This window comes from Patella vulgata, chromosome 9 (genome assembly GCF_932274485.2).
Source record: "Patella vulgata chromosome 9, xgPatVulg1.2, whole genome shotgun sequence".
Lineage (NCBI taxonomy): Eukaryota > Metazoa > Mollusca > Gastropoda > Patellidae > Patella > Patella vulgata.
In genome coordinates this window covers 44,668,866-44,678,974 of record NC_065887.2, presented here as the reverse complement: position 1 = coordinate 44,678,974, position 10,109 = coordinate 44,668,866, and the positions used below count along the sequence as shown (strand labels likewise).

General features: G+C 38.1%; 1 long non-coding RNA gene across 1 annotated transcript in view; it reads left to right on the top strand.

Moving 5' to 3' along the window:
- The window catches only part of LOC126832571 (uncharacterized), a 32,865-nt gene that overhangs the window by 13,533 nt on the left and 9,223 nt on the right, over positions 1-10,109 (top strand). The window lies entirely within an intron of this gene.

Sequence of the window (10,109 nt, the reverse complement as noted above, 5' to 3'; positions counted from 1 at the left end):
AAAGATATGCATCTATCATCGGAAGGAAAAACGTGTGTTTTGGGAATAGTTTGCCACGCTGCTTGACTGTAATTCCCCATTTGAGTATGGGTGTATATACATGTATTATTAGTCGGTGAAAACAGGTTGGGAAGAAGGCCAACCGTTCTCTTTCGTTTTGTTTAATTTATTGTAATATCAATCTTGAGATAGCAGAAGTAAATTATAATACATATTATAATATTAGTTAACACTAATAATAACATGAGTATCTTCTATACATATATTTACCTTACACGTTCAGAAATCAAATTAATTTTAAAATTTTACAATTAGGCGTATGTTTTAAATTTTTGGAGGAACTATTGAGACAACTGTACACTAGTATTAACTGATTTGACCACCAAGTTTAACTTATACATATTACTATAACATCTACAGGGAGAATAATCATCAACGGTTTAATATATATTATTTTGATTTATCTTGACAAATTGTGAAACACGGTCGAGACACAATATAATCTTTATGTAAACTCTTTTGTTTTAGACGGTGAAATGTAGAATTGGCTGAGTTATTTGTGGACATCTTTCACTTATTGACAAGAAAAGACACATTTTACAAATATTAGGTATTACTGTAATTCTTATAAATAGACGACGAACATTCTGATAGATTTTTTGGTAAATGCTATCTGTCATCGCTAAACATTTATACCTATAAATTGATATTATGGGTGAAACAGAATTCCGGTTCCGGACAAAGATTGAGTTTTCTTTTGCCTTTATGCCTTTATTCGAAGGAGATAAAAATTTCAACTATCGTTTCGCGAAGACGATTGATTTTCCAAGTGTGATCTATACTGATATTAATTCAGTTTGACCTCAATATACACGTTTTTCACCATGCGAAATTGAAACACACCATCCTTTCCCACCTGCATTTTAAGTAACGTTGATTACCCAACATCATGCCTATGGAATTTATGATAATTATATTGTTCATCATTTGCAGATACTGAAATTCAGGACCAAGCTAACCCTTGAATTAGTTAATGGCGGGTTTAGTGAAGGAAGGAGATCATTAGTTTTATTAGTTTCTCACTCATTTGAAAAGTCTGAAATTTATGTTGCATTTTAAAGGTGCTAAAATATGGCGAAAATTATTGGAAAAGAATATATGAATGTATATAAATCAATTTACATCCAATGATTATTGTTATCCATTATGTTCCGTTAAATACGCGAGCGGTCTAATGGTAGTCTTTTGCGCCTTGTTAGTCCAGTCTACAAGAATATTTTTTTTGTCGTTTTTGCATCAGCCTTTTCAATTACTTCCGCACTGACATGTGGAGTATGTTTTGCTTTGTAATTTCACCAAGCCTTCTCATTACAAATGGCTCCCGAGACCAAAGAGAACTGACATGGGGATCTGATTGTAAATTGTTCAAATAGAGCTACACGACCCTTAAGGAGGGATTATTTTCATGGCAAGATAACAACACCATATTTGACTGAAATGAACCAATACCAAATTCTAATTATATATATTATTTATAAATAGCGCCAAGATGAGCGAAAAGTACTTTAAAATGTTATTAAACCATGTGTTGAAATCAGTTTGTCTCGGCATACCTTTTATCTTTTATCGTGAAACAAAGTAGTGCAGCTTTACGGTTGTGCTAATATACTCTTCAAAAAAAGTAAGGGATATTGAAATGCAAATACCTATGCAGGTTGTGATATAATAAATAATCATGGACACTTGACATGCTTTGAGAGTATGTTCACAGATGAAGAACTTATCGCAGCAACAGAACCACTGAGCTGCCCGTGCGACTCGCAATAGCGCCATACACGTGGGTGGGGTTCGTTGTCAAATTTGACACTTCAAGGAAGGGTAGATGAAAACTGCCACGCGCTGGTTTCTCCTATCCATGGCTGCTTTCCTATCGGGTCTTGCACAAGATATACTGTTTAGCGTATCTTTGCTTTAGTGTGTTACGTTTAATTTGCAATCTTCAACATGATTAATGTCTATATGCTATTGGCATGCTTCAAATGGGTTATACACAGTGAGCATTAGCCAACATGCTTAATGTGTCACAGTCTGTGATCAGCAGACTGTGGAACCGGTACCAACAAACACACAATGTCGATTATAGACCTCGTTCGGGTCGTCCTAGAGCCACCACACAAGCCCAGGATCGACACATTCGTACATAGGTCCTGCGAAATAGAGGACAAACGGTCAATCAGCTTTCTGTAAACTTGTACCAAGTTACAGGAATTTGAGTTACAGCCCAAACGATTAGAAATCTGCTACATAAAGCCCATTTGCATGCGCGACGACCGCGTGCTGTACCTCCATTCAGCACATGGCAAACAGGCGTCAATGGTGTAGGCAGCGTAGAAATTGGGATAATCGTCGATGGGCGCGTGTAATGTTCTCAGATGAGTCCAGATTTACTCTGGATAATAATAAATAATAATGAGGTTTTATATAGCGTCTTCTCCATGTTAAAGCGATAATTTCATATTTTCTAAGAAAGTCAAAACATAATTATTTCTATGTCTTTTGTTCAATAGGTTATCAACTCACTATTATACGACCATGGGCATTATTTCCACCCCTTAAAAATCATTGACACAGGAAATAATAACACAATTACCTCCCTTGTTTTCCTATTGCCTCCATACATTAGCTACCTTCAAACGTTGGAATTTGAAGTTGAAAATGATATTTTTGCCAATTTCTCAGCTGGCAATAGTGACCTATAGGATTAATAGGGTTATTCTTTAACAAGGTAGGACGGTTTATGGATACCATCTGTTTTAAGGCTTTATTTTAATAAATTTTAAAAATATAACTTAAAAATATGAAATTGCAACTTTAACACACGATCAAAACGCTTTTAGTAATGGCTCTACTGGTAAAACTGTCGAAACAGGAAAGTCTTTAGTGCAGATTTAAATTGATTAAAAGTTTGTTGAGTCTTGATTCGGGCTGCAGTATTAAGAACTTTCTGGATCTTGGCTAGAAGTGCTTGTTGGATTCCATAGAGTAAATTATTACAGTAATCAATCCTTGATAAAATCAGTGATCTCACAAGTAGTTTACTAGCGTCAGCAGTGAGATAGTCTCTGATGTTGCATATACAGCGTAGATGATAGTAGCATGTACGGCACCATATCAACCCGAGTGTCCATTGTCGGAGAAGGATCAAATATCACTCCAACGTTTCGAACATTTTTGGAGAAATTTATTTCTGAATTACCAATGGTGATTTTAATATCAGGTAGTAACCTGAGTTGTTGTGATGAACCTACTAAAAGAGCTTCTGTTTTATCTTCGTTCAATTTTAGTTTGTTCGCTTTCATCCACTGTTTAACTGCCAGCGAACAGTCAGTAGTTTTTTGTAAGGCATTTCTGATTAGCATAAGACTATACACACCAATGAGTTGAGTATCATCGGCATAAGAGTAGTGCCTCTGATCATAGCCATCGATCACAGACCTCAAAGCGGTTGTATAAAGAACAAAAACATGGGTCCTAATACACTGCTTTGCGGTACGCCACAGTCAAGTTTAAACGGTAGAGATTTAGTCTCACCAAGTAGAACTGTTTGATGTCTATTACTAAGATATGACGTGATCAATAAAAGCGGTGTACCGGAAATCCAAAACGATTTATTTAAGTCTATTGTATAGAATCTGATGGTCCACAGTGTCGAACGCTGCAGATAAACCCAAAAGGGTCAAAGATGCTACATTCCCTGTATCCACTGCACACTGTAGGTCGTTGAAGAACCTCAACACAGTGGTCTCAGTGCCATGGTGGGGTCTGTAAGCAGACTGAAACTTATCCAACAACTCATAGTTCGAAATATTGGATTGAAGACGACGATTGACAGCTCTTTCCACAATTTTGGAAAGGAATGACAAGTTGGACACAGGTCTATAGTTTTTGAGAATATTGGGATCAAGAGACTCCTTTTTTATTAGTGGTCTCACCACCGCCTGTTTAAACACCGATGGGAAACATCCAGTACTTAAACTTAAGTTGACTAATAAAGTAATAACAGGAAGCAGAATGTCTAGCAGTTGAATGAGTAGCTTGGACGGTGTCGTTTTGTTGGCGGATTTGATGATCTTTAAAATGTCATCCTGACTAAAACTCTCATACTCGTTGAGTGACACGACACCAGTCAAGTTCACGGGTGTACAAGTATTTGTATCATTAAGGAGTCCATGATCAGTAAACTCCTTTCTAATGTTGTCAATCTTCGAGGCAAAAAAGTCAGAGAAAGAGTTTGCCAATTTCTCGCGATCATCTGAATGTGGCTGAGTGGCTGTGGATTTGGTACCAAGTAATGATTTCATGAAGGAATGACACTTATCAAGACAGTTGACATCTTCAGTCAGTTTGTCAAGACAGTAGCCTCTCTGATATTTGTTGGTTGGTGAGCATAGTTCACCGATAGGCGTGCTCACGTTTGGAGGTGTATAAAAGAGCGTTTTGCTAACGTTAACGTCAGACAGCATGACAGATTCGGGCGTGGTTCTGTTATGGTGTGGGGAGGAATCACCATGACTGACAGAACGGATTTGCATATTGTTCAAGGAAGGGTCACTGGTGTGTACTACCGTGACCTCATCCTGGCACCGATAGTTCTGCCCTTTGCTCAACGTGCAGGTCGACGTGTCATCTTTTAAGATGATAATGCCCGTGCCCACTGCGCTCGTTTCGTGAATGACTACCTCCAGCGTCACCATATTGTCCTTATGCCAAGCCATGAGTCCTGACCTTTTCCCTATAGAGCATGTCTGGGGCGTGATCGGGAGACGTGTTCGTCGACGTCAACGTCAACCGACAACACTGCAAGAATTGGCCGTGGCACTGCAAGAGGAGTGGGTCAGATTGCCCCAAATCGTGATTGGACGGTTGATTAGGAGCATGCCACGACGAATTGCTGAATGTCTCAGGATTGGTAGAGCAATTACTCATTATTAAGATAAAAATCAAAAACGTCCATTTTCACTTTTGACAGTGTATCTCTTTGCGAGTGAAATGGGGCCGCCAGATAAGCCACCCATATGAACTGTTTATGTTCATGTGTAGGCAATTGGTCTGTTATTAAGATACACTGGTTACCTCTAATAAATACAGCAGTGCATTTCCGCAGTTTTGTATTGTTTCTGAATATTCCCTACTTTTTTCGAAGAGTATATATGCCATTTAAATAAATCACAATACATGCATAGAATATACTGTTGTGCACGATGCAGCGCATGTTTAGTCTTTCCGAATAATCTGATTCTACATACAGCTTTATACACGTTGACATTTGATTCACTACTGGCGTGTTTGTCATTATGTCTCATTTTTAAAGGGGTGAATACAGATTTTACAGCTGTGTTTATAGAAGTAGAGGAACCTGACGTCACCAGTAAATGTTTATAGAAGTAGCGGAACCTGACGTCACCAGTTAATGTTTATAGAAGGAGAGGAACCTGACGTTACCAGTTAAAGATACATTATGTAAGATTTAGATAAAGAGCTAGCCATTCTTGCTATAAAAGTTCGAAAATAAATAATGTAAAATGAATAATTTGAACATTTAATTCAAATTATTCTATTGCGAACGAAGATATTAGCCTTTGAAGGTTTAACAAGACGTGTGCAATAATTACAACCACCGTACTGGTTTTTCGAAGCTAATTCTGCCCCCCCCCCATTATTAAATTAAATCGAAATATGGCTGAACCGTTCTAATCTATTTAATATGGAAAAAATCCGAAACCATCGAGATTTGATTATGGCCCGGATCAGTTAATTAATGTCTAAGTAATAATTTATATAACATTTCAGGCCTAAAGAAAGACCTGCAATAGGAAGATTTAGCTCTTGCATAATGTATGTTTAATGTTGATAGAAGGAGAGGAACCCGACGTTACTTTTTAATGATCAATCACCGCTTTCATCACAGACAATAAACACGTCGAAATATGACATACTTGTTATCCACACTCAAGATAATAGGGGTAAATTTACCAGCCTCCTACCTAGCTGTCTTTTGGAAGATTTGGTCTATTGGTATATACAAGGGGGTCGCACCATAGATATTAGTTACCGAGGAGACAAACTCGAACACAACACAAAAACACAGACATAACGGACGTTGTAAGCCATGATTATGCTTTAGAAATGTTTATAGTTTTATATATTCATTGAGCCCTTGATCCAAGTCCCTATTCATTTCTGTATATCATGTACTTTAAAAAGCCTCGAAAAAAAAATAACTCAAACAAAAACAACATACTTGTTCGTGATTTGACATTCAAATTAAATTACTACTCGAAAATTCGACGAATATGAAGCAAATATTGGAATAGTTGCTATTCAAATACGATTTCTCAACCATGTTGAGTTACAATTTCAGACATCTTAAAGATTCATACAGTATCTGATTTAAGGCTGTTTCTTCCGGTCATACTATTCACCTACAAGAGCATTGGTTTTCAATAGCGCCAAAAGTATTGCATTAAGTGAAAGACAAGGAAATATAGAAATGCACATTCTACACATCATGTTCAAAATTTCAATGATTTGATAATAAACTGAAAAATATCAGACACTTGTGTATTGCTATATATTAATATCTGGTAGTATCTGGTAAATGCCATTTATTTGTTGTGTTTGGCCGTGTTCAAGCATTAGACATGTTAAAACAACTAACCACTTCATCTGAATACATTCCTATAAAGTCACGTGGTATATTTCCCTGCAATCTCATTGGTCAAAATTCTAACGCTACGACCGGCGTACGAATTTTAGGAGGCCCAAGGCCCAATTAATATTCAAAACGTATAACGCTTGATAGAAAAGAATTCGATTTTAACATATTAATTTTTCTTTATTATGAGTAAAAGGCAAATGTGGAAACGAATTTCATTGAAGATGAAGCAACACGGATCCTCGGTCTACCCCAAACATAAGACTGGTCGAATCTAGACCACTTCACGCGAAAGATCGACCAAATCGGATATGCCAAATCTGATGACAATCGTTAGTTTCAAAACTCGGCGAAACAAAAACACACTGATCTATCTAACTCGGCGAAACACGGTGTTCATCACCCATGTTGTTAAAGGGACTATCCCGATTTGAACAGAGTCTCAAAAATAAAAGTCCGAGTACGTATGAAATTTAAACGCCAAAATATAGAGGAATGGTGTATTGACCCATTCTCATAATTTTAGCTCAAAATATTTAGTCGTTTGGACGTGAACGTCAAAACTGCTTATCCGGGCACGTAACTCTTTTAAGATTTCGGGTCAATTTTTTCGTTGGGTGACCTGATAATCGATTCCCGTTCCTTTAGAGGTCTGTACAGTGCATGGCCCACGTGCTGTACTTGATAACGAAAGGTAAATTTCACCTACACGTTATTTTTATAGCGGTGTTTTATCCAGACACCGCATAATACAGCTTGTGACGCTGGTCTCCATTTTCAGACGAAGACTGACGAGTTTAAGTTGTTTGAAAACGTACCACATATATTGAGTTAGTTGCTCGAGTCACGAGAAGGTGTCCCTATAGTTTCCCGTGTCACCATCAACAGAACCAATCCGATAGAAAAGCTTGCTCTTGACAAAAGTAAATGACGGATTTCACGTACTATAATTTCACGTACTATAATTTCCTATATTTAGCTACCAAATAGGATGACCCCTTCATTTGCTCACAACATGAAGAAAACCGAATGCAGAGCCTTGTTTAAGTATTTTCATTTCGAAGATGAATTGCACAGATTGCGTGATCAAATCAAAGAGTGTGCGTGATCAAATCAAAGAAAAGCGCTGAGGTAAACTTTGTTCAGGTATATGGCTGCTCAAGGATAATAAGGCTAATATTCCAGTTCACACCACCCAATGAACAGTCAAGAACCTCCCTTACCAGGGAGGGATGTTGAGGTGATCACTGCTGTGAAGGAGGTTCATGTGACAAACGTTGACTTTCTGACGGGTTAAATATGCTGGCGAACGGATAGACAAGGTGGATTTCATATAGTTGACATGTTACTTGACAGAAATAATTGAAACTGTTTACTGAAGCTTAATTTGCCTTTTTTTAAAATGAGTCTACGACCAGACTTTAACAAAGCGGTTAATGAAATGTTCGAGATCATCTAGCCCCTGGGTTCCCAACCTCTGGGTGTCGACCCTTGCTGGTGTCGCGGAGCACTTTTCATCAGGTTGCGGCGGACTACTATGAAACTTTTGAATAAAACTATGTTTTCACGAAAAAAGCATATATATGAGGGCTGGCTGAAATGTTCTGACCCTGAAAAGGATACATCGATTGGTTTGAAACAAACTTTTACCACGAATACGTCCAATCATTGAATGAATCATAGTCATAAGAACTACAACTGTAGTGTTGTTATTGTCTTCGTACCAGAACCTACCCATTGATATCACCAGAAAAAGCCAAACTGGATATAGGACAGCCATCAAGTACCTTTGAATCAACTTAACGGACCAATACAAATACATGCCGACATGGTCTCCACTTTAGGGGATGATGCCCTTTCCTTCTCCACAGTAAAGTAGTGGGCTGTGGAATTTAAGCGTGACAAAGAGAGTCTTGACGATGACCCGCGCCCTGGAAGCCTTGACGATGACCCGCGTCCTAGAAGCCTTGACGATAACCCGCGCCCTGGAAGCCTTGACGATGACCCGCGTCCTGGAAGCCTTGACGATAACCCGTGTCCTGGAAGGTCACCAACGGCAGCCCTTCAAGAAAACATTACACGGATGCATAACATGGTGATGGCTGATCGACGATTGGCCACGCGACGATTCCTTACGCTTGATGACAATCTGCGCCGTTTTGAAGCTGATCCTGATAATATGTTTGGCCAGATTAGTAACCATGGATGAAACCTGTTTCCAAATCCGTAACCATAGGTAAGACTTGTTTCCAAAAATGAAAAAGGAAGTAGCCGGTCGTCATGTCACTACAGGCCCAGGACTGTACAGCGCAGCGCAGTGGACGCTTACGGCTAGCTCAAAGGTCCAGTCACTTAATTTGATATGTTCGTTTGTTTGTGATTTCTGCGTATTGTGCCTTGTCCGTAGTTTTGTTTTTGTGTAAATTATGTGTGGCGCAGTAACCCTGCACTTACTATTTAGGGTGGCTGAAGAAAAATTTCTTCTTGAGCGGCATCCAAGCCTTGCAATATCTTTGGTAAAAGTGAGTACACCACGAACGAGACTATGTAGAAAATATGGAAACGATCGACTTTGTACAGTTCTGTCACAGATAGGCGTAGAACTCTTCAGCCGACTCTTGTAAACCTCTTGCCGCATTGCCAATCGTCTTTCCTCTCTCAAGCTCAGTCTCGCATTACAACAATTTAATCTGTAAATAATGATAATGTTTCATAGTATTAACTGTGGGTTTTTTTTTCTTGTGATAAGTGGGGAGGTAAGTAAATGCGCCTTGAGCATTAACTTTGATAGAATTGTGCGCAGTATATGAACTCATATTAATATTATTATTATTATTAGATGATGTCATGAACACAAATAAAAATAAAGGAATTACGAGTTGATTATTAAATTCGAATCATTTCGCCAGAATCATAGTTGATTAATGTTTATACAGTAGTTTAATTGTTAACAGTGCCGGAATGATGGAGGTGAAGTCATATCTTTGTGCCGTTTATTTTAGTTAGTAAAACAAAGCCCAACTCTTGCCGGCGTATGGAAAACAATAACAGCTATAGATGCATTATAAATACAATGCACCACGATTTGGCGCAGTAATTCCAACAAGAATTTGGCTATTTTCAACATTCGCCTAAATTAATAAATAAATATCTTAAAACAGATTCTATTAAGAACTTAAACGTTTAGTTCCAAGATTCGCGACGCGGTAAAGTTTTCAATGTCAACGTTAGAGATTAATAATGCAGGTTTTCTTCGGGTCGAATCCATTTTACTTTATCTTATTTGTTTACCAACTACGTTTCCGGTAGAAAAGTATTACGCTGACAAACCATAATATGTTTTGATCACATGGTGTGGGCATTATGGCTACCTGTGCCCGATTTACTTCTCTGA